Raw genomic sequence first — 25,115 nt, 5'->3', positions numbered from 1 at the left:
ATGTTTTGGTTTTGTCTGTTTGATAGGCCTTTAGGTTGTTTCATTGTTTGCATTGGCTTTCCTCTATATATTGAGTTATTTTTCCAAGTGTTACTGCCAAGACCTCCAATCCATGTGAAAACAATAATACATATGTTATACTGTAGATCCTCCCTTGAACTTGGAGCTCATTTGTATAAAGCAAAAACTGGCATTGATCAAAAACTGTGAATTACAGTTTGCGAACATGCTTTTTTCATTTGAAAGAGGAATGGGATATTTCAGCAATTCATGGAGGACATTAATGTCACAACTGCGATATTGGAATCTCCCCTGACAGGGTCCACTCTGGTTTTCTCTGCAAGGATACATGCACAGATGGTCCACTGAGAAGAGCTCCAGCAACCCTGCCAATTTCATTACAGGGGTTCAGTTGGACCTGTGACAAGTGTGAATGTATCTGTCTCTGTCACGCCAACCACCACAGCCACACAGATATCAAGAGATTTCAGACGTATTGAGCACTACACAAAATACCAGAGAAACTCATTCATAGTGGCTCAATGCATATTTTGGAATATTTGTCAATGTTTGTATTTATTACATCAATCAAAAAAAAATACTCTTCAGCATTCTGCAACATATGTGGCTTTCTAAGGAAAATGATTAATTTTCTCAACTTCTGGTTTTGTCAGACTGGAATGAATCTGGTCATATAGTAAAAGCAACACATGATGTTGATGAAAAGAAGGAACAGAAAAAAAGGGAGAAAAGAGTACATTGGCAGCAGTCCAGGTGGAGACAGACACGGGAAGCTGGGGCGGAATTTCAACAATGCAGGCAGTCATTGAGTTCTTCAGTGGAATAGTGCCATTTGTCTTTACAAGTTCTCCTTTGTTGTGGTATTCTCAGAAAGTAGCAAGAGCTATTCGGGTTTACGATGTGAACTTTTGAAAGGTACTTCTATATCTGCTTTGTGCACAAAAATTATTCTGCTCTCCAAGTGAGTTGTCTTATAGCAGTGGTCCCCGACTACATTCAGACACAGGCTGATTCTTTCTTGAGCAGATGGTCAGGGTGCCGGAACCTAATTATAAATCACAATAATAATACACTGATAATTGACAGATAAAGTATTTGAGAAAAACAGAATCATTTCAAACCTTGATTACATTGGGATACGATCACATATGTCTCTCTATTTATGTATGCGAATACTTGGGATCAGATCTCCTAAATGTAAATGACTTGTGCTGATTTCCTGGTGGTTTTACAATAATTTATGTCCAACAGAAATTCAACAACCCAAAAAACGGGAGGCCATATAAAATCCCCCACAGGCCACCAGTTGGGGAACCCAGGCCTATAGGAACAGGTGTGCGGTAGGAGATGCTTCCTCCAAACATTTCTCGAAGAATTAAGACATTCTTGAAGACAGCATTTTAACAATTCATCCAGTCAACAATCTCCTTTCTCATCTCGCTCCTTTTATTTCTTTCTCCCTTAATCACTCCGAGTCCCGCTCTCTAATCCCCTTTCTGTCTCAGTCTATCTGAGAGGAAAGATAATTCTCCCAGAATGCTTGACCAGGCTCCGTTGTGACTATAATAAATGTCAGGACTGGCAGAATGAATTATGCCTGGGCCTGAAATGTACATCACAATCCAAGCAAGAACCTGGCATGTAATTATACTGACACTATATATAGAAGCAGATGCCACAAAGAATCCATCACCACTATTTAAAAATCACATTTAAGATGAGCCACATTACTTCTTAGAATAAGGGACTTCATGATATGAGAATATATTAAACACTGCTTGAAATTGTTATTTGTATTGTCGTACTTTGGTTTGGCCTCGGCAAGAAGAGTATAGCAACTGCTAGTTCTACACTATTTAAATTGGTTTACTTCCCAGCCCATTGAAACCATTCTAATACAATTGACAACATGCTCACACCTCATTTAGATCAGAATTTTTCGAAGAAGTTATAATGCAACATGGGGATGGATATGTAGACGGTGAAAATGAAAACTGAGCATCAGTCATCAACGTCTCATTCACAATTGTTATGATACAGTAAATACTGCATTACAGATGCCATATCTTAATTTGACCCAGTTTCTCACAGCAGGAACATAATCCTGCAGCAACAGGAAATGTGGATTATAATTCATGGACATTTTTTTGCAGGGGTTGCTACATTTTTTGTCTGGGAAAATCAAGTCTTAAATTTTAAAGTGGAAATTACAAACTTTAGAAGTCTTTTTAAACCTTGTATACATTACAAATTAGCATCCTGCAACAACAGGATAATCAAATTAAGATACTGCATCTGTATAGCACAAGACAATGGAACATAGCAGAAGTTCTGAACTGGCCATCCATTATAATGGGTGACAGTTTGGCTAGAGGAGATTTGATATCAAAGCTGATCTTCCATTGAAGGGGGTTAAATTAACCGAGTAAACTCCAGCTGCCAGCTTCTCTCCTGAGAACCCATTTATTTGATCTGGGTTTACCTCTCTGCTCAAAGCTTTCATTCATCTGACATTTCATTATCCCTTTCTTTTCCCAGGGATTTTCAGTTGTTCATCATTTATTTTATTTGCTTGATGACCGTCTTCGGTGCATCTATCCATGGAGAAGCTGTGGAGCTGGTGGAGTCATATTGAGAGGATGCTAGTCTTCAGATGTAACCCCTCCTCTACACTAGCTTTTACTTTTCTGATTCACTTGAAAATATAACAACAGAAATAAATTGGCTCCCTCCAAGGCAGGTTGTAAATGTCTACTGTTGTCACTATTGTTTGTGCCAGTCTTTTAATAAACTCTGGTCTGGTTTTCTGATTATTAACAATTATAAAAAATAATTAAAAACAAGTTAAATCGTTGAGTACCTTTCAATGCCCAACCAGTCACCTCTTTGCTATTTATTATGCAAAATTTAGCGAATATTATGCTCATCAGGAAAGGTACAATAATAATGAAAACCATTTAAACCCTTTTAGACTGTCTCAACACCAGGTTAGCACTGCGTGTGGCGGAGTCCTGCTTCTGATTAAGCCCAGCTGTTGCCATCAAAACTGGCAACTGAAAACACTTTGTACTTTATCGTTGAGCTGATTAATTGAGCATTGCAAAGATGGAGTTAGATTAGTGAGAGACACGTCAGGGTACAGAATGCCCAGCTGAAGTAAACAGAGCTCTTCCCTGCTCTGTGACGGGTGGATGGAGAGATAGATGGTGTTTGTGGTGGTGGTTAGAGGGGGTCTCCCAAACCACAAAGCAGAAAGAAAAACACAGGAAAGAAAAACAATCTCATCTGACATCACGGAGCAGCAGGCTAAAGCTGAAAGCTGACATTTAGGTCAGATAAAACCTGCTGCTCCCAATGTTACAATAACAAGTGAAGAGTTATTTTAACAAAACACAATGTATCCATTTTCAAATTGTTGATAAATTAGCTTTTATTTTTTAAAGAAATTATCAAAGAGATTGGTGTGTTTTGTCACTGTCTAATCATGTCATGGGGTTGTTCAATGACATACATGTATTTGTTTAAACTCTATCACTTGATGATTTCATTTAAGAGAAACAAATAATCATGTTTTTTCTCTCAAAATGATATATATCTACCTCACTCTCTGATAAATAAGTAGTACTGCAAGGTTTTAAACAGTCAAATGTAACAAATAACTACATTTTTTATAAAGAAAAGTACAAATTATATATATTTTTTTTATTATTTTTATTTTTTATTTCACCTTTATTTAACCAGGTAGGCCAGTTGAGAACAAGTTCTTATTTACAACTGCAACCTGGCCAAGATAAAGCAGTGTGACACAAACAACACAGTTACATGTTGGATAAACAAAAGTACAGTCAATAACACAATAGAAAGTCTTGGGATCCATATACAGTGCGTGCAAATGGAGTAAGGAGGTAAGGTAATAAATAGGCCATAGTAGCGAAGTAATTACAATTGAGCAAATTAACACTGGAGTGATAGATGTGCAGACGATGATGTGCAAGTAGAAATAGTGTTGTGCAAAAGACCAAAAAAGTAAATAAAAACAATATGGGGATGAGGTAGGTAGTTGGATGGGATATTTACAGATGGGCTGCGTACAGCTGCAGCAATCGGTAAGCTGCTCAGATAGCTGATGCTTAAAGTTAGTGAAGGAAATATATGGCAGCAGAGAACAGGAAGGAAAGGTGGCCAAAGGTGGTCTGGCTTTGGGAATGACCAGTGAGATATACCTGCTGGAGCGCGTGCTACGGGTGGGTGTTGTTATGGTGACCAGTAAGCTGAGATAAGGAGAAGCTTTACCTAGCAACAACTTATAGATGACCTGGAGCCAGTGGGTCTGGCGACGAATATATAGCGAGGGCCAGCCGACGAGAGCCAGCCGACGAGAGCATACAGGTCGCAGTGGTGGGTGGCATCAATATTTAAAAAATGCATATTTTTGTATGTACAACATTTATATTTGATATTTTAGTCATTTAGCAGATGCTATTATCCAGAGCAACTTACAGTAAGCGCATTAATCTTAAGACAGCAAGGCGAGAACACCACATAGCACAGTCAAATATACAGTACAGGGTACAAACATTCCATTCCAGCTAAACAATGGATATATAGAATTTTGCACAACAACAAAAAACTCATTTTCATATACATCTATAATCTATTAATAAAAAATCTGAGACCAGTAATATTTTACACACACATGAAAGTACCCAAAAGCAATCATTTCTGATGAAGAAACACAAATGTGAAAAACTGGTGGATATACTGTAGCGTTTAGTTAGTTAGAGAGAATACTGTTACCAAACCACCAGTGCCTGTTTAAACTGGATGACATAATTCACATCTGAGAATGGAAATAGAAAAATAGATTACATTAGGCTTTAACGAATCCAGGATTAAGAGGTGAATAATATTTTCAGGGATTTATTTTCAGAGGGCAAACTCACTCTCTCACTGAGAAATTATCTAAATTTAAAGTCCCTCAATTGTAACTGACTTGTGTCTTTTAACTGTTAGATGTTAGATGGAGACTATGTAGTGGTGGGGGTTCATGCAGGGCCAGAGGTGAATGGTTTCAGACCATTAACAGGGCACTGGCCTTCACCTACATCATCTGCTAAGCCCACAGCATGGAATGCTGTGATCTCCCAAATACAATTTTTCAATGTTAGTCGCTGTATTCACAGCTTGTTCCCTCGCTGGGCATCAAACTGCACAGATGTAGAGGTCTTGAAGTGCCACAGCACGAGGAGGAATGACCCATTATGCAATCTCCACAGGTTATGGATATTTGAAAAAATGTGTGTCAGAGTGTTTACTGTACATTTTTTATTGTTAATTTCACTTTAGTTTATTATCTATTTAACTTGCTTTGGCAATGTTAACATGTTTCCCATGTCAATAAAGCCCTTTAAATTGAAATTGAGAGAGAAAGGGGGGGGGGGGGTATATTTTAATTTAACTCTAAATGCATAGCCTACATTTCTCAAATGGAAAAGCTCACCTCTGCCCATGGTTGTTTACCTTCTCTGTTTACCCTCCCCTTTCTTATTTTTCTTTTTTGACTTGCTAGGCTACAAGCAATATAGGATAAGTGAAAGGTTGCCCACAACAATGGTGGGGTGGAAGGGTAGCCTAGTGGTTAGAGCAAGTTCAAATCCCTGAGCTGACAAGGTACAAATCTGTCGTTCTGCCTCTGAACAGGCAGTTTACTCACTGTTCCTAGGCCGTCATTGAAAATAAGAATTTGTTCTTAACTGACTTGCCTAGTAAAATAAATGCAATTATTTTACCACAAATAATATTATTAGCTATGTGTCAGTCTAACTAATCGGAGGGTGAGACTCTTTCACACTGTTGGTCTTTTCAAAATAGCAGCATCAGATTAAATTGAAAATCTGTGCTCTTTGTTTATTTTCTAGTTTCAAGTGTCTAGTTGTTTAATGTCAAGTGCACAAGTACAGGGAAATGCCTCTATTGCAATCTCTAATCCCAACAATGCAGTAATCAATAACAATGTAATACTAACAAGAACATAACGTAGAACAAAAACACACGAGAAATCATAATAAAAAATAAGATATTCGGCACAAGAAATAGGTCAAAGGCTTACTTGGCTGATTGAACGAGAGGGTTTGAGAGGAGAGAGCAAGAGTGCGCGAGAACATGCGACCTATCAAAAGACCTGAATCAAGAGAGGCGTTTCAGCACCATTCTCGGGGAGAGTATTTTTTATAGTCTATGGAGTAGACGCGACATTTGCCGCAAGTAGAAAGGAGTGGAGCGATTGAGAACGAAAACGCTTCTTTCATGTGGATTACTTCTGGAAAAAATAAACCCCTACCAAAAGCGGAAACTAGCTAATACATTAGGAACAACATCAAAGACTGGAATTATACGGTAAAATGGTCACCTTATTTGTTAGCTATTTTACCCGTACTGCTGCTAAGGTTGACACGCTCCAGCTAGCTAGACAAACCAGTAGCTATCATTTGTTAGCTAGCTAACACCGCGCTTAACAATGTTAGCTAGCTAACAGCTAACTAGCCAGCTAACTAGCTAGCTAGTTGACCGTATCATACAAATAATGTTTCATCGCTAACAAGCATACATCATTTGATATACTTGATGGTATAGCGAACCTTTCTAGAAAACTAATGCAAACTAGGATTATTTCAATTGATGACTAGTTAGACCTTGTCATAAAACAACAAACCATTAGCTAGGTAGCATAGTTAGCAGGGTACCTAAAGTAGTTAACTAGCTAGTAAGCGTTTGTCACCAACAAGGCATCTTCTGAAATGCCCGTGTTTTAGTAATGTATTTAATCCATTTGGCTGACTACCAAGATAGTGGGCACAGGGAACAATTAATCAGTTACTCCTATGGCCAGATTCATTGATTTGTGATACGTTTATCAACACTGCGCGGTGATTCACGTTGGTTGTTGTTGACGTTAGGGGTCCTGACTGCCAAATTAATTTAGAAGCGTACTGCGGCGACGATTTGGCGTACTTTTACACAAACAGTTTTGTTGGCATATTATTCGAAATGTATAAGTAAGGTAGGTAGGTAGCCTACTTTTCTATGACCTGTCTGAAAGTTGGGCAGAAGTGAAAGTTGTACTGCACAGATACATTCATAAAGAAATGAACAAAGGCTTATTTAATGTAACGATAGAGGTAGGGAGCATACTTAACCCAAAACATGACTCACCTCAGTCAACCTACAAATCCCTACTACTACTAACTACGATCATGGTCAGAAAACACACTTGCTTTGAAGGGGGACAAAAGGTCAATCAGTGCTCTCTGTAGGATAATTTATTGAATTACAATTAGGAATTGAAACAATGTGTTCATTGAGCAAACTCATATTTTAGAGTTAAAAGGGTTAGTCTACTATAAGGGGTCTATCAGGGGCCTACATGAATATGAGTCTCTTAAAAATAGTCAACCATAGTTCGCTCTACAGGTAGGTTAACTGTCCCCCAAAAATGAAACACTTCAGTACATGAGGAATACAAATTATGTTGAAAGCAGGTGCTTCCACACAGGTGTAGTTCCCTAGTTAAGTAATTAACATCCTGTTATGCTTAGGGTCATGTATAAAAAAAAGTAAACTTGCCCATTATTTTGGCTACCATAGCTAGAGGAGATCTGTGACTTTGAAAGAGGGGTTTCAAAGGAACATAGGGGGTTTTAAAGGGTGTGTGATTGTGTCTGTCATCAAATCTCAACCCAATTGAAAACTTATGGGAGACTGGAGCGGCGCCTGAGAGCGTTTTCCAACAACAAAACACAAAATTCTGGATTTCTCGTGGAACAATGGTGTTGCATCCCTCTGATAAGAGTTACAGACACGTAGAATCTATGCCAAGGCACTTTGAAGCTGTTCTGGCGGCTCGTGGCGGCCCAATGCCCTATTAAGATACTTTATGTTGGTGTTTCCTTTATTTTGGCAGCTACCTATACATATCAAGAATATTGCTGTCTTATTGGACTGACTCGAATGTCAATCAGGCTAGATCATGCTTTGCCTAATACCATATCTTGATTGATGAATATAAACAGAGTGAAATTGCACTGTCAACATAATTTGAGAGAGCATGAAAATGGGGTAAGATCTTTATTTCTGTATTGGCCCTTTTGAGGAACAGACCATGGTTAATAAGGTCAATTGCATGAATTCTGTTGTAGTATTAAATGCCAGAGCCCAGGCCAAGTGTTTAATTACAATAATAAAAGGGAAATTGGCTCCAAATGCCATTCAGCGTATATTTGAATAATATGAAATGCTGCTGGTGGTTATTGAACAAGGCCAAGCTGCTCTGATTGGCATTTTGGGTAAAATGCATGGCATAGATTCAATTGTTTCACAATCCAATATCAAATGATGTTCACTGCAAGAGTGGGTAGAGAACAGTTTGTCAAAGATTATATATTTTACTTTGTTAAAAAGCTATGCTTTAAGTTAGTTTTGGCTACAATACGGCTACAATCTGCCTTGAAGGTTTCCTCTGATTTGATTATATCATGCATCATCGTACATCAAGCATATTACAAACACTTCCTGTAAATTATTCCTATGAAGCCACAACAGTGATCTATGAAGCAGCTGAAATAGCCTATTTATTTTGTGCTTATTGATGCATTATTGAATGCTTCCCTGTTTAAGACTGATAAGGAACTGAGGAGGTGGGATAATCTCTTTATTGTAAGCCTTGATCAGTGATGTGTGTTGTTGGTCTTTAAATCTTGTAGAGAGGATTTCTGTGTCTGAATATGTTGTCTGAATGAAATCCCACCTTGAAGTGCAGTCCAGTCGGACTCCTCTATTAAACAGGATCATCTGCTCCAATCAGGGATTGAGATCACCAAGTCGGCTGATAATCCATGGTAGTGGGAGAAGAGGTGGTTTAGCCTCCTTTAAGTCCAGCCTCAGAGCAGTCACGGTACCCTGTCTGTCATCTGGACTCAGTTAGTCCAGTGGTTTGGATGGGGAAGGGATAACTGTGTGACAACCCCCCTTGTCTAACTGGGTAATGGGGGCAGAGATTATCCCGTGCTCAGTGTGAGGCCGGAGAGAGACCGTGGCAGACAGTTTTACTACTAGTCCCAGTGTTGCTAGCATTATGAAACCCGTAATGGAACTAGATGAGAGGGAATAGCTAGTAGGCTATACAAGTCTGTTGTACACTTTGAGAGGGGAGGAAATCTTCAGATCACTGTGCGAGCCCTTTTCAGATGTAAATCTGCAATTCCTCAGTTTGCATAGGCCTATGTTGAATACCGGTATGTCAATTTCCCTAAGTCACACCACAAGAGCTAAACCAGAACACCACTGGAATGTACCTTAAGTCAAGAGCTTTTACGTCCTGCTTTTGAAATATTCCTGAAATAGCAGCAGGCATTGTTTAGAGGAAAAGTGATGGAGAAACGGAGAGGTGGGGGGGGGTTAGTGTACAGTAAGTTCTACATGATGTCACAGCAGGGCAGACAATACAGGTCCTTTTCCAAACCGCTATGTGTTGGAGCTGTGTGCTGCCTGGGAGGGGACTGACTGACTGCCTCTGGTGTGGGCTGGGACGATCCACTCTGCTGTTACTGTGAATAGGGCTGCAATGAGGAGTTCCGGACGTTTATTCTGAATCCTCAACCTGTGGTGATATCAAATATTAGCAATAGTGATATTGCTGTGCAACAAAGATGTTCTATTTTCTACAGAGATTGCAAAAATCATTATGACGAAGTAGTGCACATCGGTTATGAATGTTTCAATCTCTGTGTTGAGAAATTGTGTTTTTAACTTCAGTTCATGTTTCAGAGAGCACCAAGCCATGAGCCTTGTGGTCTGTATTGTCCAATCACAGGGCAGATACAAGTGTCCCTTGCCCAAGCAAGGGAGAGTGATGATTGGCGAGACAACTTCCTTGGTGGAAATCTTAAGGTTGAGCTTAATAACAACCAACCTGAAGCTATTAATGTACCTAGTAAGCTTATGTATCTGGACTGCAGCCCTTATGTGCCATCGCGTGTTCGCTAACAGATCACGTGAGTTGTATCTGCTCTGTGATTGTGATGATACAGGCCGCAATGCTGTATGGGATTTTATTTATTTTACCTTTATTTAACTAGGCAAGTCAGTTAAGAACAAATTCTTATTTCCACTGACAGCCCAGGAACATTGGGTTAACTGCCTGTTCAGGGGCAGAACGACAGATTTGTACCTTGTCAGCTTGGGGGTTTGCACTTGCAACCTTCCGGTTACTAGTCCAACGCTCAAACCACTAGGCTACCCTGCCGGATGAGTAGTTTGTTTGTCAACTAACTCTGGTATGTGCAGTGTTGTATCCTGTATCAGTTTTTTAAATGCAATTTCTTATCTTTTGAATTAATGGTTCACACTGGGGATTTTTGTACCTTTTTCGATGTTTGGAACCACACGACCAGCATGTTGAAATTTAGTGGGTGTGTCAGTTCCGGGAACCATAACTGCGGAAAGAGGGGCGCGGCCCATTGGAGCCCAATGAGAAACACAGTCCAGGGGGCTGGCTGTGATGAGTAGCCTTCAAGTCAGGTGATGTCCCTTCCCTTTTCCGTTATTGCTCTTTACAATTCCAGAAACAGCATCCATTCAATTTTTATTTGACTGAGCTCAATTGTTAAGTGGGTTTGTTGCTCTCTTAGGGGAATAGGCTAGTAGCCTAGGTTAGTTGTTGTAATTAACTAGCCTATATGACTACAACCTTTCTGTGTGTGTGTGACTGTTATAGTTCTGAGGAAATGGTGGGTAACTGGGTTTATATACGATGTATAAACATGTGTGTTTTGCTTATTAGAGTCCTTTCTGCATGATGAGTAGCTCGTTCAGAGCCTAGCAGCAATATCTGCCTAGTGTTGCTCATTCTGAGCCACACTGGAAGCACTGCTGAGAATAACAGACAGTCTAATTAGCAATTACTGAAGGTTATTAAGCTTGCTCTTCAGATCCATTCACAAAGACTGCACCTGTGATTCTCGGGAATATATATATATATATAGTGGGGCAAAAAAGTATTTAGTCAGCCACCAATTGTGCAAATTCTCCCACTTAAAAAGACGAGAGAGGCCTGTAATTTTCATAATAGGTACACTTCAACTATGACAGACAAAATGAGAAAATGAAAATCACATTGTAGGATTTTTAATGAATTTATTTGCAAATTATGGTGGAAAATAAGTATTTGGTCACCTACAAACAAGCAAGATTTCTGGCTCTCACAGACCTGTAACTTCTTCAGTAAGAGGCTCATCTGTCTTCCACTCGTTACCTGTATTAATGGCACCTGTTTGAACTTGTTATCAGTATAAAATACACCTGTCCACAACCTCAAACAGTCACACTACAAACTCCACTATGGCCAAGACCAAAGAGCTGTCAAAGGACACCAGAAACAAAATTGTAGACCTGCACCAGGCTGGGAAGACTGAATCTGTAATAGGTAAGCAGCTTGGTTTGAAGAAATCAACTGTGGGAGCAATTATTAGGAAATGGAAGACATACAAGACCACTGATAATCTCCCTCGATCTGGGGCTCCACGCAAGATCTCACCCTGTGGGGTCAAAATGATCACAAGAACGATGAGCAAAAATCCCAGAACCACACGGGGGGACCGAGTGAATGACCTGCAGAGAGCTGGGACCAAAGTAACAAAGCCTACCATCAGTAACACACTACGCCGCCAGGGACTCAAATCCTGCAGTGCCAGACATGTCCCCTTGCTTAAGCCAGTACATGTCCAGACCTGAAGTTTACTCGAGAGTATTTGGATGATCCAGAAGAAGATTGGGAGAATGTCAGATGAAACCAAAATATAACTTTTTGGTAAAAACTCGACTCGTTGTGTTTGGAAGACAAAGAATGCTGAGTTGCATCCAAAGAACACCATACCTACTGTGAAGCATGGGTGTGGAAACATGCTTTGGGGCTGTTTTTCTGCAAATGGACCAGGACGACTGATCCGTGTAAAGGAAAGAATGAATGGGGCCATGTATCGTGAGATTTTGAATGAAAACCTCCTTCCATCAGCAAGGGCATTGAAGATGAAACGTGGCTGGGTCTTTCAGCATGACAATGATGCCAAACACACCGCCCGGGCAACGAAGGAGTGGCTTCTTAAGAAGCATTTCAAGGTCCTGGAGTGGCCTAGCCAGTCTCCAGATCTCAACCCCATAGAAAATCTTTAGAGGGAGTTGAAAGTCCGTGTTGCCCAGCAACAGCCCCAAAACATCACTCCTCTAGAGGAGATCTGCATGGAGGAATGGGCCAAAATACCAGCAACAGTGTGTGAAAACCTTGTGAAGACTTACAGAAAACGTTTCACCTCTGTCATTGCCAACAAAGGGTATATAACAAAGTATTGAGAAACTGTTGTTATTGACCAAATACTTATTTTCCACCATAATTTGCAAATAAATTCATTAAAAATCCTACAATCTGATTTTCTGGATTTTTTTTCTTCTAATTTTGTCTGTCATAGTTGAAGTGTACCTATGACGACAATTACAGGCCTCATCTTTTTAAGTGGGAGAATTTGTACAATTGGTGGCTGACTAAATACTTTTTTCCCCCACTGTATATGGCATGTATCTTTCCTGCAGCCTTTCCCTATAATGCCAATCCAGATTGGCCGCATTGCAACATAAACATAATGTCATAGAAGTGGCGTGAGGGTGGTATGTCCTGGCACAGCTTTGTAAACACTTGAGTTGACATGCAGAACACAGAGGGAAATATGAAGCAGTCACCGTGAATCAGCCTCCCAGGCCTATTCCCTCTTCCCATCCTTCTTTCTCACTGAATGAGTAACAACAGCTGTCTGGCATTTCTTGCTCACTGGTTTCCTGGTGCACCTGGTAGATTCCGTGCAAGGCGCATGTTCTGGTTGACTCAATCGGTCCGACAGAGTGGCATGATCCACTGCAGCTGGCTCAGAGAGAAGCCTCTTAATGAATCTCACAATCAAAGTGGCATTAAGTTGGACACAGCCGCTTTGCTCCTGGCCTGATGTTGTGCAGATACCTGTTTTCGAGTTGACTGAGATTGCACAATGGAAAGACCTTGGTTCGTGTTACGACGGACATGTGAGAAGAGAGTCTGCCCGGTTGCTGCTAAGACAAAGCACACCACAGTAGCAGTGTTTGTGGTTTGCTAGAAGCTCTTGAGGTTACTGAACTCTCATTTTCTGGTCTGCTGTTATTGAAAAGTTTGTCTGTCACTGTGGCAACAAAATATATATCTGCACCTAGCTTAATAGTATTTGTACTTTACTCTGCAGTAAAAAAAAATGGAATACTTTTTCTACATCAACTGAGCAACAACCGATCCAGTAACCTGCAATCACAAATGCTTCGATTCCAATGCCTATTACTTAGTGAAGGCTATGGTGATCACACACACACACACACACACACACACACACACACACACACACACACACACACACACACACACACACACACACACACACACACACACACACACACACACACACACACACACACACACAGCTGTCTCTTACATATTTTGGACACAGTTGTGGAACTCATTACACAAAGAGTGGAGGAGTCTAGAGGGTGGATGGGGGTTGCTCCTGAGGCTGGCCTAGGGGTTAATGGGGTCTGGCGGCGAGACTGATCCTCGGCCTGTCACTGTGTGGAGCTCAACAGGGCCAGAGCAGGATTTATGGAGGGGAGTTTCATTCGAGCAGACTGGGCAGAGGGCTCTCTTTGTTTGGTGGGAGAGGTCTTCAGCTGGTCCTCAATGGACAACTATTTAAATGGTGTAATGCGTGTAAAGATAGGCTTCAGATATTAGGCAAATGTCACAACTTGATCTCATCCCACTTTGTAAACAATAGAATCCAGATCGATGGCAAAACAAGTTTCCTTCTGTTGCATAAGGGAAGTGGATTCTCCTCTTGGTCACTTCATTCATTACAGTAGAGAAGTAGGCTACACTAACACTCAAAGCAGAAACGTACCAGGTTTGTTTTAACTTCCTAATCCATTAGTCTATCTTGCAATTGTTTGTTCTCTCTCATTACTATAATAGCTGTTAGGGTTTTGTTGGGTAGTTTTACAAAACAAGTATCATAATGGATATTGGGAATTTTGTGCACATGATTATGATTCAAGTATTTTTTGTAATGATTCTTTTTGTATATTTTCAACTGCCAGCATGCATTTTTCTCATGTCAGTCTGTTATGTGCAAGGTTCTACGTTGTTTACATGACGGGTTAGTTTGCCTGTCTGTGAAGATGAAGGGCGGGCTGTACGTTGATCCTGCTGATTTGATTGGATGAAGTGTACCTGTATTTCTCTGTCCACTCGCTTCATAATTTCACCCGTTAATTTTTCCTTGCATATTCGGTCTGATCATTTAGATTGCAGCTGCCTGCTACTATGATAAATCACATGACGAGGATGTTTGCTATCAATGTGCAGCTTTTTCTGCAGTGAAAACGTGTAGGGAGGTATGTTGCCAACATCTACATAGGCATATTAAAACAGCTTTTTTTCTGATCACGAGTATCATCCGATCCGACTATCAACTGATTTACTGATACGATTACCAATACGATTATAGCCATGTCTGCCTGTATATGACAATTTGATCTGCTTTTGTGCTCTCCATTCTTTCCATAATCTACATGGTTCTCTTGCATTATGTTGATAGTATAACTACGACATATGCATTGAAATTGATTTGACTATGGCAAATGGGGGAATAGGACATTTGGCATGTCGCCCTGCAGTCAAATTCAAATATGCTAAACCATCATTTGTGACAACACGACGTTGTCTCTATCGACGTTGATTGGCGACGCAATCGTAAAACCGGCAAACCCTAGAATGTTGGCTGCCTTTTGAGTGGTAATACCCGAAGACAGACACACTTAACCCTTTTCCCATTGTAGAGACCAACTAAACAGACCTCTATCTCTCATGTGAATATGAAACGATGGGACACAGAGGTAGTCTAGCAGTGTGTGAAAGCTTTGTTCAACATGTGAATATGAAACGATGGGGACACAGAGGTAGTCCAGCAGTGTGTAGCCTAGAGCTCCATGGAATTACTTGGGCCTCTTCATAACTGACTGTCACCTGGGTAGGCCCATGTAATCTTTGTTGCTTTCGTTCATGGACATCCACCACTGCGTGTGCCTTGTTATTCATGGTTTCCGTTACTGCATGTGCCATGTTATTGATGTTGGAGCTGTCCTCAATCTGTACCATAACACCTCGTCATAAAGCAGATATTTTCCCCACACAAACCTTTCAAAGCATTGTTTAAGACCGACAAGTTTCCTATTCGTTCCTGTGACATATCATGCAAGTTAGGGCCAGTAGCTAGGTTTCCATCCAATTGGGGGCCAGATTTTCATGCGTATTTTCAAAAATCTATTAAAAACAATGTGCGCATTGTCCTACCAGAGATGTTTCCATCAAATTGACTTGTTGTGGATGAAAGGCCGTGCATGATGACATGGTGCACATAAATAACTTTTGCAGTTAAATTCCCATGTACTGAATAAAAAGTGAAATCGATTTCCATCACATTTCTAACTCTACGGATGGTTTTTGTCACGTAAAATGTTGTTTTATATCGTGATTGTGCCCACTCAGGTCCAGGTACCTGCACAGATAGTGTGGGTAAAGCCTAAATCAGATTGTTATGGACAAAATAGTGAGATTATTTTTATTTGTCAAACTGCATCCATCATTATGTCACCAGAATAAAACCCTGGATCTTTATTGGAAAAGAGCATAAAGCTCATCACCGTGCACTTTCACCACCCTGTGAAGTTCGTTTATTTCATCTGTAGCCCAATAAACCGCATGCTTTCCCAGGTAGTAGTTGGAGGACATCAAACATATCGCGTGACTCCAAGTGTACTTCTATATGGTAATTATATCAATAATTGCGCATAAGTGTTTCCACAGCCATTTCTTGCATAATTCATGTTACAGACACAAAAAGATCCCACTTTGTCTAGCGTTTTTTGTTTTTGGCTGACAAATTTGCTGTTTTCATCAAGGCTGTTTTTATCCGACATGTACTTTACTCACATAAAACGGTTGGATGGAAACCTGGTTAGTGTCAGAGATGTGTTTTGAAGACATAATCCTCTGTGAACTTAATCAAACCCTCAGTGTTTAATAAGCCTGTTTTCAGAACCGAGCCACAGACTTCATCACATTCTTCCAATCTAAGATATATTCAGACCTCAATTGAATCAATCCGATGAAAGTATAATCTGAAATGATCAATTTGTTAACACAGACATGCCTCGCTCACTGTAAATTTACTGGTTTGTTGTGGCTCATTGTTTTTCATTTTGTTTTTTGATTTAGTATGAACACCTAGGCTAATTTATTGGGAAACATTTTGTATAGTTTTTTTGTTGAAGACGACCTACACACAGACAGCCATAATCAAATGTACAGAGAGGATGAACAGAGATTAGAAATGGCTCTGTCATAAGTGATGCAGCATTTTAGGACAACTATTGTTTGTGTGTGGACTCCGTTTAGTGGTGGGGCTCTAAATTTAAAACATGTAATTGGTAGCACTGGTGCGCCCCACTAAGTTAAACATCTATTGAAATATAGCCTATATGAATTCTAACTACCTCCAAAGCACATGTTGTGCACTAGAAACTAATATGTAACCCTGTAAATACATATTTTTGTTTTTGTTGTATATAATATATTGGTAAAGTTACCAGGTTGTTAGCTAGCTAGCTAATAAGGTAACAAACATGACTGAACAAAATGTTAAACAAATGGTTAAGGACCCACGAATAGTTCTAGAACGGCCCGCAACAATATTTCATTGCATATGCAACCAAATTGGTCACACTTCAGAGCCCTGGGGTTGGGAGAGGGTTAGGCGTATTTTTTAACTGTGTGATTAGCTTGAGTTTATATGCATGTGTATTTTTGAATGCTTATGTGTAGGATCTCTTGAGTATAAGAATATGCTTGAGAGAGATTAGGCTGTCTGTATGTTTGTTTTCCAGTGTATATTCAGCTTGTGTATATTATGTGAGGTATGGGGAGGGTGTGTCTGTGGAGGGCTGGACGTGGTGAACTCTCAGGGAGATTCCCAATTGGCTTTGCTAACTCCTCCATCCTCTCCTTGCCTCCTTTTCGAAATACAGTACCAGTCAAAAGTTTGCACACAAACTCATTCCAGCGTTTTTCTTTATTTGACTATTTTCTACATTGTTCATAGTTTTGATGTCTTCATTATTATTCTACAAACACATGGAATCATGTAGTAACCAAAAAAAGTGTTAAACAAATCAAAATATATTTGAGATTCTTCAAAGTAGCTACACTTATCCTTGATGACAGCTTTGCACACTCTCCACCCACCTGGAGCAATGGGCCATACAAAACGGGCTTACTCATTGTGTAATGGCGTGGGAGAAGTGGCCATCAGATCCTAACATGTGTGTCTGATCAATGATACTCCCTGGCCTGTGATGGATCAGAGAGGAAGTCTGGGCTACTTTAGCTCTGCCTTCTCTCACCATCAAATCATCACATCTGTTTTTTTAAAGCTAAACTTGCTTTTTGCCGTGTACCTCTGGTGGCAGAGCATCAGAAACACAGGACATCTTTTTGTTAATAACAGACATGCCCCTCCCCATCGCCGCAACAACTTTGTCAATATGACAATATGAGTTTGGAAACGCTGCCCTAGGGAGAGTTGACTTATTATTTTGAGAGGTAGATATAGTATGTGGGGAGATCTTCTGACAGTTCGGGGCAAATGTATTTTGGTCTGAGAGTTGTTATACATCAGTGTGTCTCTGTTCTAGGTTAAATGAAGGTTAGACATACACACACCACACTGACCAAAAAGTTATTTTGTTGGCATTTACGTCTGTCCCCATTACCAGTAAAACATCATCAAAACCTATTTCTTTCACTTGCTGTGCTGTTCTGTTGTTCAGTCATTTCCTTCTCAACCAGGATTTCATCATACATGTCAATCAGTGAAGTTCCAGCTCTGTTTGTCTGTGGCCTCTTCCTCGGTGCGCACTGTCACCGTGTCCATTTCCATCTTGTCCAAGCTGTGTATGTAACATTTCACGTGAACCCTGTTTCTTGTATGCATCGAAGTAGCGGCCCTTGTACTTAGTATCGTGCATGGTGACGACACAGTAAAGAGGCTCAGAGAATGCCACCAAATCTCTTGTTCAAATCAAATCAAAATCAAATCAAATTTATTTATATTGCCCTTTGTACATCAGCTGATATCTCAAAGTGCTGTACAGAAACCCAGCCTAAAACCCCAAACAGCAAGCAATGCAGGTGTAGAAGCACGGTGGCCAGGAAAAACTCCCTAGAAAGGCCAAAACCTAGGAAGAAACCTAGAGAGGAACCAGGCTATGTGGGGTGGCCAGTCCTCTTCTGGCTGTGCCGGGTGGAGATTATAACAGAACATGGCCAAGATGTTCAAATGTTCATAAATAATAATAAGGCAGAACAGTTGAAACTGGAGCAGCAGCACGGCCAGGTGGACTGGGGACAGCAAGGAGTCATCATGTCAGGTAGTCCTGGGGCATGGTCCTAGGGCTCAGGTCCTCCGAGAGAGAGAAAGAAAGAGAGAAGGAGAGAATTAGAGAACGCAAACTTAGATTCACACAGGACACCGAATAGGACAGGAGAAGTACTCCAGATATAACAAACTGACCCTAGCCCCCCGACACAAACTACTGCAGCATAAATACCGGAGGCTGAGACAGGAGGGGGGTCAGGAGACACTGTGGCCCCATCCGAGGACACCTTCCGGACAGGGCCAAACGGGAAGGATACTCACAGCCTCGAGTACTTTTGTAAGTTTTAACAGCAGTGACACCCATATCAGTGACGCCATAGCAAGTAGCTCATGGATGTTTTTCAACAATACTGTGTAACTCCGGTAGGGCAACATCTGACAAATAGTGACTACTTGTTAGTGTGTACTGGTGCTCAACCAATCGGCGAAAGCCAACAACATCCACGACAGAGAACGGTTGATTGTCAAGGGCAATGAATTCCATTATCTTGGCGTTAATCGATTTCGCCTTTTGAGTTGTCTCATGACGTCATTACGTTATAGGTATGCACGTGATCTACCTAAGTTATATAGGTATGCACGTGATCTACCTACGTTATATAGGTATGCACGTCATCTACCTACGTTATATAGGTATGCACGTCATCTACCTACGTTATGTAGGTATGCACGTCATCTACCTACGTTATGTAGGTATGCACGTCATCTACCTACGTTATATAGGTATGCACGTCATCTACCTACGTTATATAGGTATGCACGTCATCTACCTACGTTATATAGGTATGCACGTCATCTACCTACGTTATGTAGGTATGCACGTCATCTACCTACGTTATGTAGGTATGCACGTCATCTACCTACGTTATGTAGGTATGCACGTCATCTACCTACGTTATATAGGTATGCACGTCATCTACCTACGTTATATAGGTATGCACGTCATCTACCTACGTTATATAGGTATGCACGTCATCTACCTACGTTATGTAGGTATGCACGTCATCTACCTACGTTATATAGGTATGCACGTCATCTACCTACGTTATATAGGTTTGCATGTCAGCTTTGACATTGGTTTTGCACATCAGCGTTAAACTAGACATCGGGCCGACACCAATGTTGGCATTTTTAACTAATATCGTCCGATTCCGATATGCTCACCGATATATTGTGCATCCCTAATAAAAATGGACGTTACACACAGCATATCACATTTAACAAACCAAACATTCAAATACCGTTATAGAAGGTAAAGTAAAAACACAAACCGGCCTGTGCTTCAATACTGGTATATAGTAAAATACGGTATGCCGCCCAGCCCTATGATGGGTCTCGGCACTTCTCCTGTGGAATGCCTGGACCGCCATGGTTACTGGGATTCATAGTTGGCTGTTGAGGCAGAGTTTGAAGGCCCAGCTATGGTCATGGGAGCCTGGAGGGCCTTATGTAATCCACACCGTGTGTCTGAGATGGACGGCGGGCGCGGGAACAGGCAGTCAAGTAACTCTGCTCTGCATTCAGGATACAGCTGGGAAAGCACATCTGGAGGTACAGGCTAGCCAATCACTGGCATAAGAACAGCTCTCGTCTCCCAATTCTTTGTCTTTCAGATGTGTCAAACATTGTCAACAGTTTTGTGGGATGTATTTAGTCCTGTTTGTAGTATTAGTGGTTGTAGTCATTTTCCATAGTCATAGGTATTTTTTAATATTCTCATCATCTTTGGGCAACAAGATCAAACAAAGGAACAGGATCCTTGATGTGTGTCATTGCCAGGAGAAAGTATAGCCAGTCTGTGCTGTCAGAATGTTGACTGTTGAGCATCCTGGTCGCTCCATGGAGCCAAATTAGATCATTCATTTAGAACAGTCCTGGATTGCTTCATTGACGTAGCATAGTGTTCAACATGCCAGTAAAATGAGAAAATTACCATGCAGTAGGCTATGTTTGCTGAGTTCTGAAATGTGAAAGCGGATTACTGAGATCGAGCTTAGCTGTGGAGACCGCTGAGATCCTTGTGTGAATATGTATCTTCTGTCAGATGCAAAATGAGAGGTGTGATAGCCTGGCTTAGGGAGGTGTTTCTACCACTCTCTCTCTGACGCATTATGGCCGTTGTTATGGGTGGGTGTGTGGTAGATGTTGACACTTATATGGCAGCCTCCTGTTGCCGGTTATATGCTTTGGGGTGACAGCAGATTCATATCCTGTCAGAGGTGAGCAGGGGCTGATTTGGGATGTTGCAGGTGATGGAACTGCAACATATATGCCAGTGCTATATCAACGGTGCTACATCAACGGTGCTATATCAACCGTGTGATGACCTAATGATTAGAATTTGAGATCATTACAGCCTAAATTACTATCTTTTCATCATCGCTATGCAAACAAGTTTGATTTCTGTGACAATTTCACTGTTTAAACAAGTTTTGTTTAGCTAATAAAATGAAAACATGAATTCTAACTACCTTATTAACATTTCAACATGAAATCCATGTCTTAAACGTTGCTATGTTTCAGAAATGGCAAAGAGAGAGTGTCATCTGCTTGACAGATTAGTTACTTACCTTACAGATCACCAAGTCAGCTAATTTCTACTCCGTAGTGCACCTTTGTGGTTGAATATATTTGTATCTATTGTAGGTCCTATGATAAACAATGAATAATGTGGAACAAATAAATACCATCAAAGGATACCTTACAATAATGAACACCTTGTGAAACAGTTGTGAAAACCAACCTGGCAATATTTAAGATTGTAATACATCAACTTTGATATTTTTTGCTACAATAGTGTTATTTTATTTTCACAGATTTGTTGTACCGTCCCATGGCAATGGTAGACTAAAATACTGAATTCTGGTGTGGAATATGGAGGAGGTGGTTGCTGTGTGGGTGGGAGGACCTGCCTGTCACTTGTTCTCAACAGGCAGCCAGTCTCAGAAGGGGGACTTGAAGAGGGAGACTGCAAAGTCCAGGCACTGCTGCTACAGTAGCTGTAGATGATGTAATAAAAAGTTGGAGGGTGGTTGATAATGGAGGACATCGGGTGGATGGGATACCTCCTGTGGGGGCTCGGACAGTCTATGTTCCTAAAGTCATTTGGAGAGGTAAATTGAAGAGGTTTTTGTCAGCTCAGCATTTTTTACAAGCTCAGCATATTATACGTTTTTATAAGAAAAATCAGTGTTAGGGAAACTAAAACTAGGTTATTTTGTGTGCAAATGAAAATAGTTATCAGAGATTTTTCTTAAATCATTTTAAAAATGACTTATTTTTATATTCACCTTAATCTTAGAGCTACCCCCTACTTTTTTTCAATTTCGCCTGAAGACATACCCAAATCTAACTGCCTGTAGCTCAGGCACAGAACCAAGGATATGCATATTCTTGGTACCATTTGAAAGAAAACACTCTGACGTTTGTGTAAATGTGAATTGAATGTAGGAGAATATAACACAATAGATCTGGTTTAGATAATACAATGAAAAAAAACATACGTTTTTTATTTTTTATTGTTGTATCATCATCTTTAAAATGAACAAGATAAAACAAACATTCAGATAGGATGATGGGGACAATTTCAGTGAAAAATATTAGAGGGCACCAGTACTTGTGCAAAGTTTCAGAATGATAACTTCCAAAATGAGTGTGCTACATGACATTTATCATGAAGTCACCCAGGTGTCCCACACAAGTAGCCCAAATGTACCCAAGTGGCCAAATTGGTGAAGTTATAAATTTTGAATGGAATAACTATATACAAAATACCAAAATGGTATTCTAACACACCGCCCCAAAAAATTGAGAAAAAACATGAAAAAATATATACATTTACAAAAGAACACTTTCAATATTTGGAAGACCTTCAGTCCTCTACACAATATTATGCTGCTGATGCCAGCTGCCATAGCACATCCATGCCTGCAGAAATACATTTGGGCAGATGAACATCCTCAGATAATCGCATCGTATTCTTTCGCAGTAAATCCTTTTTTAAATCTGACAACGCAGTTGGATTAGCAAGATTCTAGGCTTTCGAAACATGTGAGACACTTGTATTTTCATGAATGTTTAATATGACTATTTATGTAGCGATCACCGTATGTTGTCGAATTTCATCCCGCTACCGGGTTCTGTGCACAGAGAGGTTAACAGATGGTGACCCCAGCTAGGAGCGAAAGAACAGTGAGGTTTCCCAGGTCTCGCCTTCCTTTCGTTCTTCTTCTAAACCAAGTAATTTGTCTGGATGTCGTAGCACTTGGTCTCTGGTAAGAAGAGTGGCGGGGGCGTATGCCTCATGACTAACGAGACATGGTGTGATGAAGGAAACATACAGGAACTCAAATCCTTCTGTTCACCTGATTTAGAATTCCTCACAATCAAATGTAGACCGCATTATCTTCCAAGAGAATTCTCTTCGATTATAATCACAGCCGTATATATCCCCCCCCCAAGCAGACACATCGATGGCTCTGAACGAACTTTATTTAACTCTTTGCAAACTGGAAAACATTTATCCGGAGGCTGCATTCATTGTAGCTGGGGATTTTAACAAAGCCAATCTGAAAACAAGACTCCCTAAATTTTATCAGCATATCGATTGCGCAACCAGGGGTGGTAAAACCTTGGATCATTGTTACTCTAACTTCCGCGACGCATATAAGGCCCTGCCCCGCCCCCCTTTCGGAAAAGCTGACCACGACTCCATTTTGCTGATCCCTGCCTACAGGCAGAAATTAAAACAAGAGGCTCCCACGCTGAGGTCTGTCCAACGCTGGTCTACACTCCAAGACTGCTTCCATCACGTGGACTGGGACATGTTTCGTATTGCGTCAGATGGGAATATTGACGAATACGCTGATTCGGTGTGCGAGTTCATTAGAACGTGCGTCGAAGATGTCGTTCCCATAGCAACGATAAAAACATTCCCTAACCAGAAACCGTGGATTGATGGCAGCATTCGCGTGAAACTGAAAGCGCGAACCACTGCTTTTAATCAGGGCAAGGTGTCTGGCAACATGACTGAATACAAACAGTGCAGCTATTCCCTCCGCAAGGCTATTAAACAAGCTAAGCGTCAGTACAGAGACAAAGTGGAATCTCAATTCAATGGCTCAGACACAAGAGGCATGTGGCAGGGTCTACAGTCAATCACGGACTACAAGATGAAATCCAGCCCAGTCACGGACCAGGATGTCTTGCTCCCAGGCAGACTAAATAACTTTTTGCCCGCTTTGAGGACAATACAGTGCCACTGACACGGCCTGCAACGGAAACATGCGGTCTCTCCTTCACTGCAGCCGAGGTGAGTAAGACATTTAAACGTGTTAACCCTCGCAAGGCTGCAGGCCCAGACGGCATCCCCAGCCGCGCCCTCAGAGCATGCGCAGACCAGCTGGCCGGTGTGTTTACGGACATATTCAATCAATCCCTATACCAGTCTGCTGTTCCCACATGCTTCAAGAGGGCCACCATTGTTCCTGTTCCCAAGAAAGCTAAGGTAACTGAGCTAAACGACTACCGCCCGTAGCACTCACTTCCGTCATCATGAAGTGCTTTGAGAGACTAGTCAAGGACCATATCACCTCCACCCTACCTGACACCCTAGACCCACTCCAATTTGCTTACCGCCCAAATAGGTCCACAGACGATGCAATCTCAACCACACTGCACACTGCCCTAACCCACCTGGACAAGAGGAATACCTATGTGAGAATGCTGTTCATCGACTACAGCTCGGCATTCAACACCATAGTACCCTCCAAGCTCGTCATCAAGCTCGAGACCCTGGGTCTCGACCCCGCCCTGTGCAACTGGGTACTGGACTTCCTGACGGGCCGCCCCAGGTGGTGAGGGTAGGCAACAACATCTCCTCCCCGCTGATCCTCAACACGGGGGCCCCACAAGGGTGCGTTCTGAGCCCTCTCCTGTACTCCCTGTTCACCCACGACTGCGTGGCCACGCACGCTCCAACTCAATCATCAAGTTTGCGGACGACACAACAGTGGTAGGCTTGATTACCAACAACGACGAGACGGCCTACAGGGAGGAGGTGAGGGCCCTCGGAGTGTGGTGTCAGGAAAATAACCTCACACTCAACGTCAACAAAACTAAGGAGATGATTGTGGACTTCAGGAAACAGCAGAGGGAACACCCCCTATCCACATCGATGGAACAGTAGTGGAGAGGGTAGCTAGTTTTAAGTTCCTCGGCATACACATCACAGACAAACTGAATTGGTCCACTCACACGGACAGCGTCGTGAAGAAGGCGCAGCAGCGCCTATTCAACCTCAGGAGGCTGAAGAAATTCGGCTTGTCACCAAAAGCACTCACAAACTTCTACAGATGCACAATCGAGAGCATCCTGGCGGGCTGTATCACCGCCTGGTACGGCAACTGCTCCGCCCTCAACCGTAAGGCTCTCCAGAGGGTAGTGAGGACTGCACAACGCATCACCGGGGGCAAACTACCT

General features: G+C 41.4%; 1 protein-coding gene across 14 annotated transcripts in view; it reads left to right on the top strand.

The window, feature by feature from the left end:
• The first annotated feature begins 6,234 nt into the window (after positions 1–6,234).
• The window catches only part of LOC118357847 (nuclear receptor corepressor 2-like), a 145,901-nt gene continuing 127,020 nt past the window's right edge, over positions 6,235–25,115 (top strand). For 11 of the 14 annotated variants that reach the window (XM_052478731.1, XM_052478722.1, XM_052478721.1 and 8 more), the window contains exon 1: positions 6,236–6,417. The gene's annotated coding sequence lies outside the window, so the exon portion shown is untranslated. Of the gene's footprint in view, positions 6,418–25,115 lie in introns of all 14 variants that reach the window. The other 3 variants (XM_052478728.1, XM_052478720.1, XM_052478727.1) reach the window with 1 other exon arrangement.

The sequence above is a fragment of the Oncorhynchus keta genome, chromosome 25 (genome assembly GCF_023373465.1).
Source record: "Oncorhynchus keta strain PuntledgeMale-10-30-2019 chromosome 25, Oket_V2, whole genome shotgun sequence".
Classification (NCBI taxonomy): domain Eukaryota; kingdom Metazoa; phylum Chordata; class Actinopteri; order Salmoniformes; family Salmonidae; genus Oncorhynchus; species Oncorhynchus keta.
This window is presented reverse-complemented; position numbering and strand designations above follow the sequence as displayed.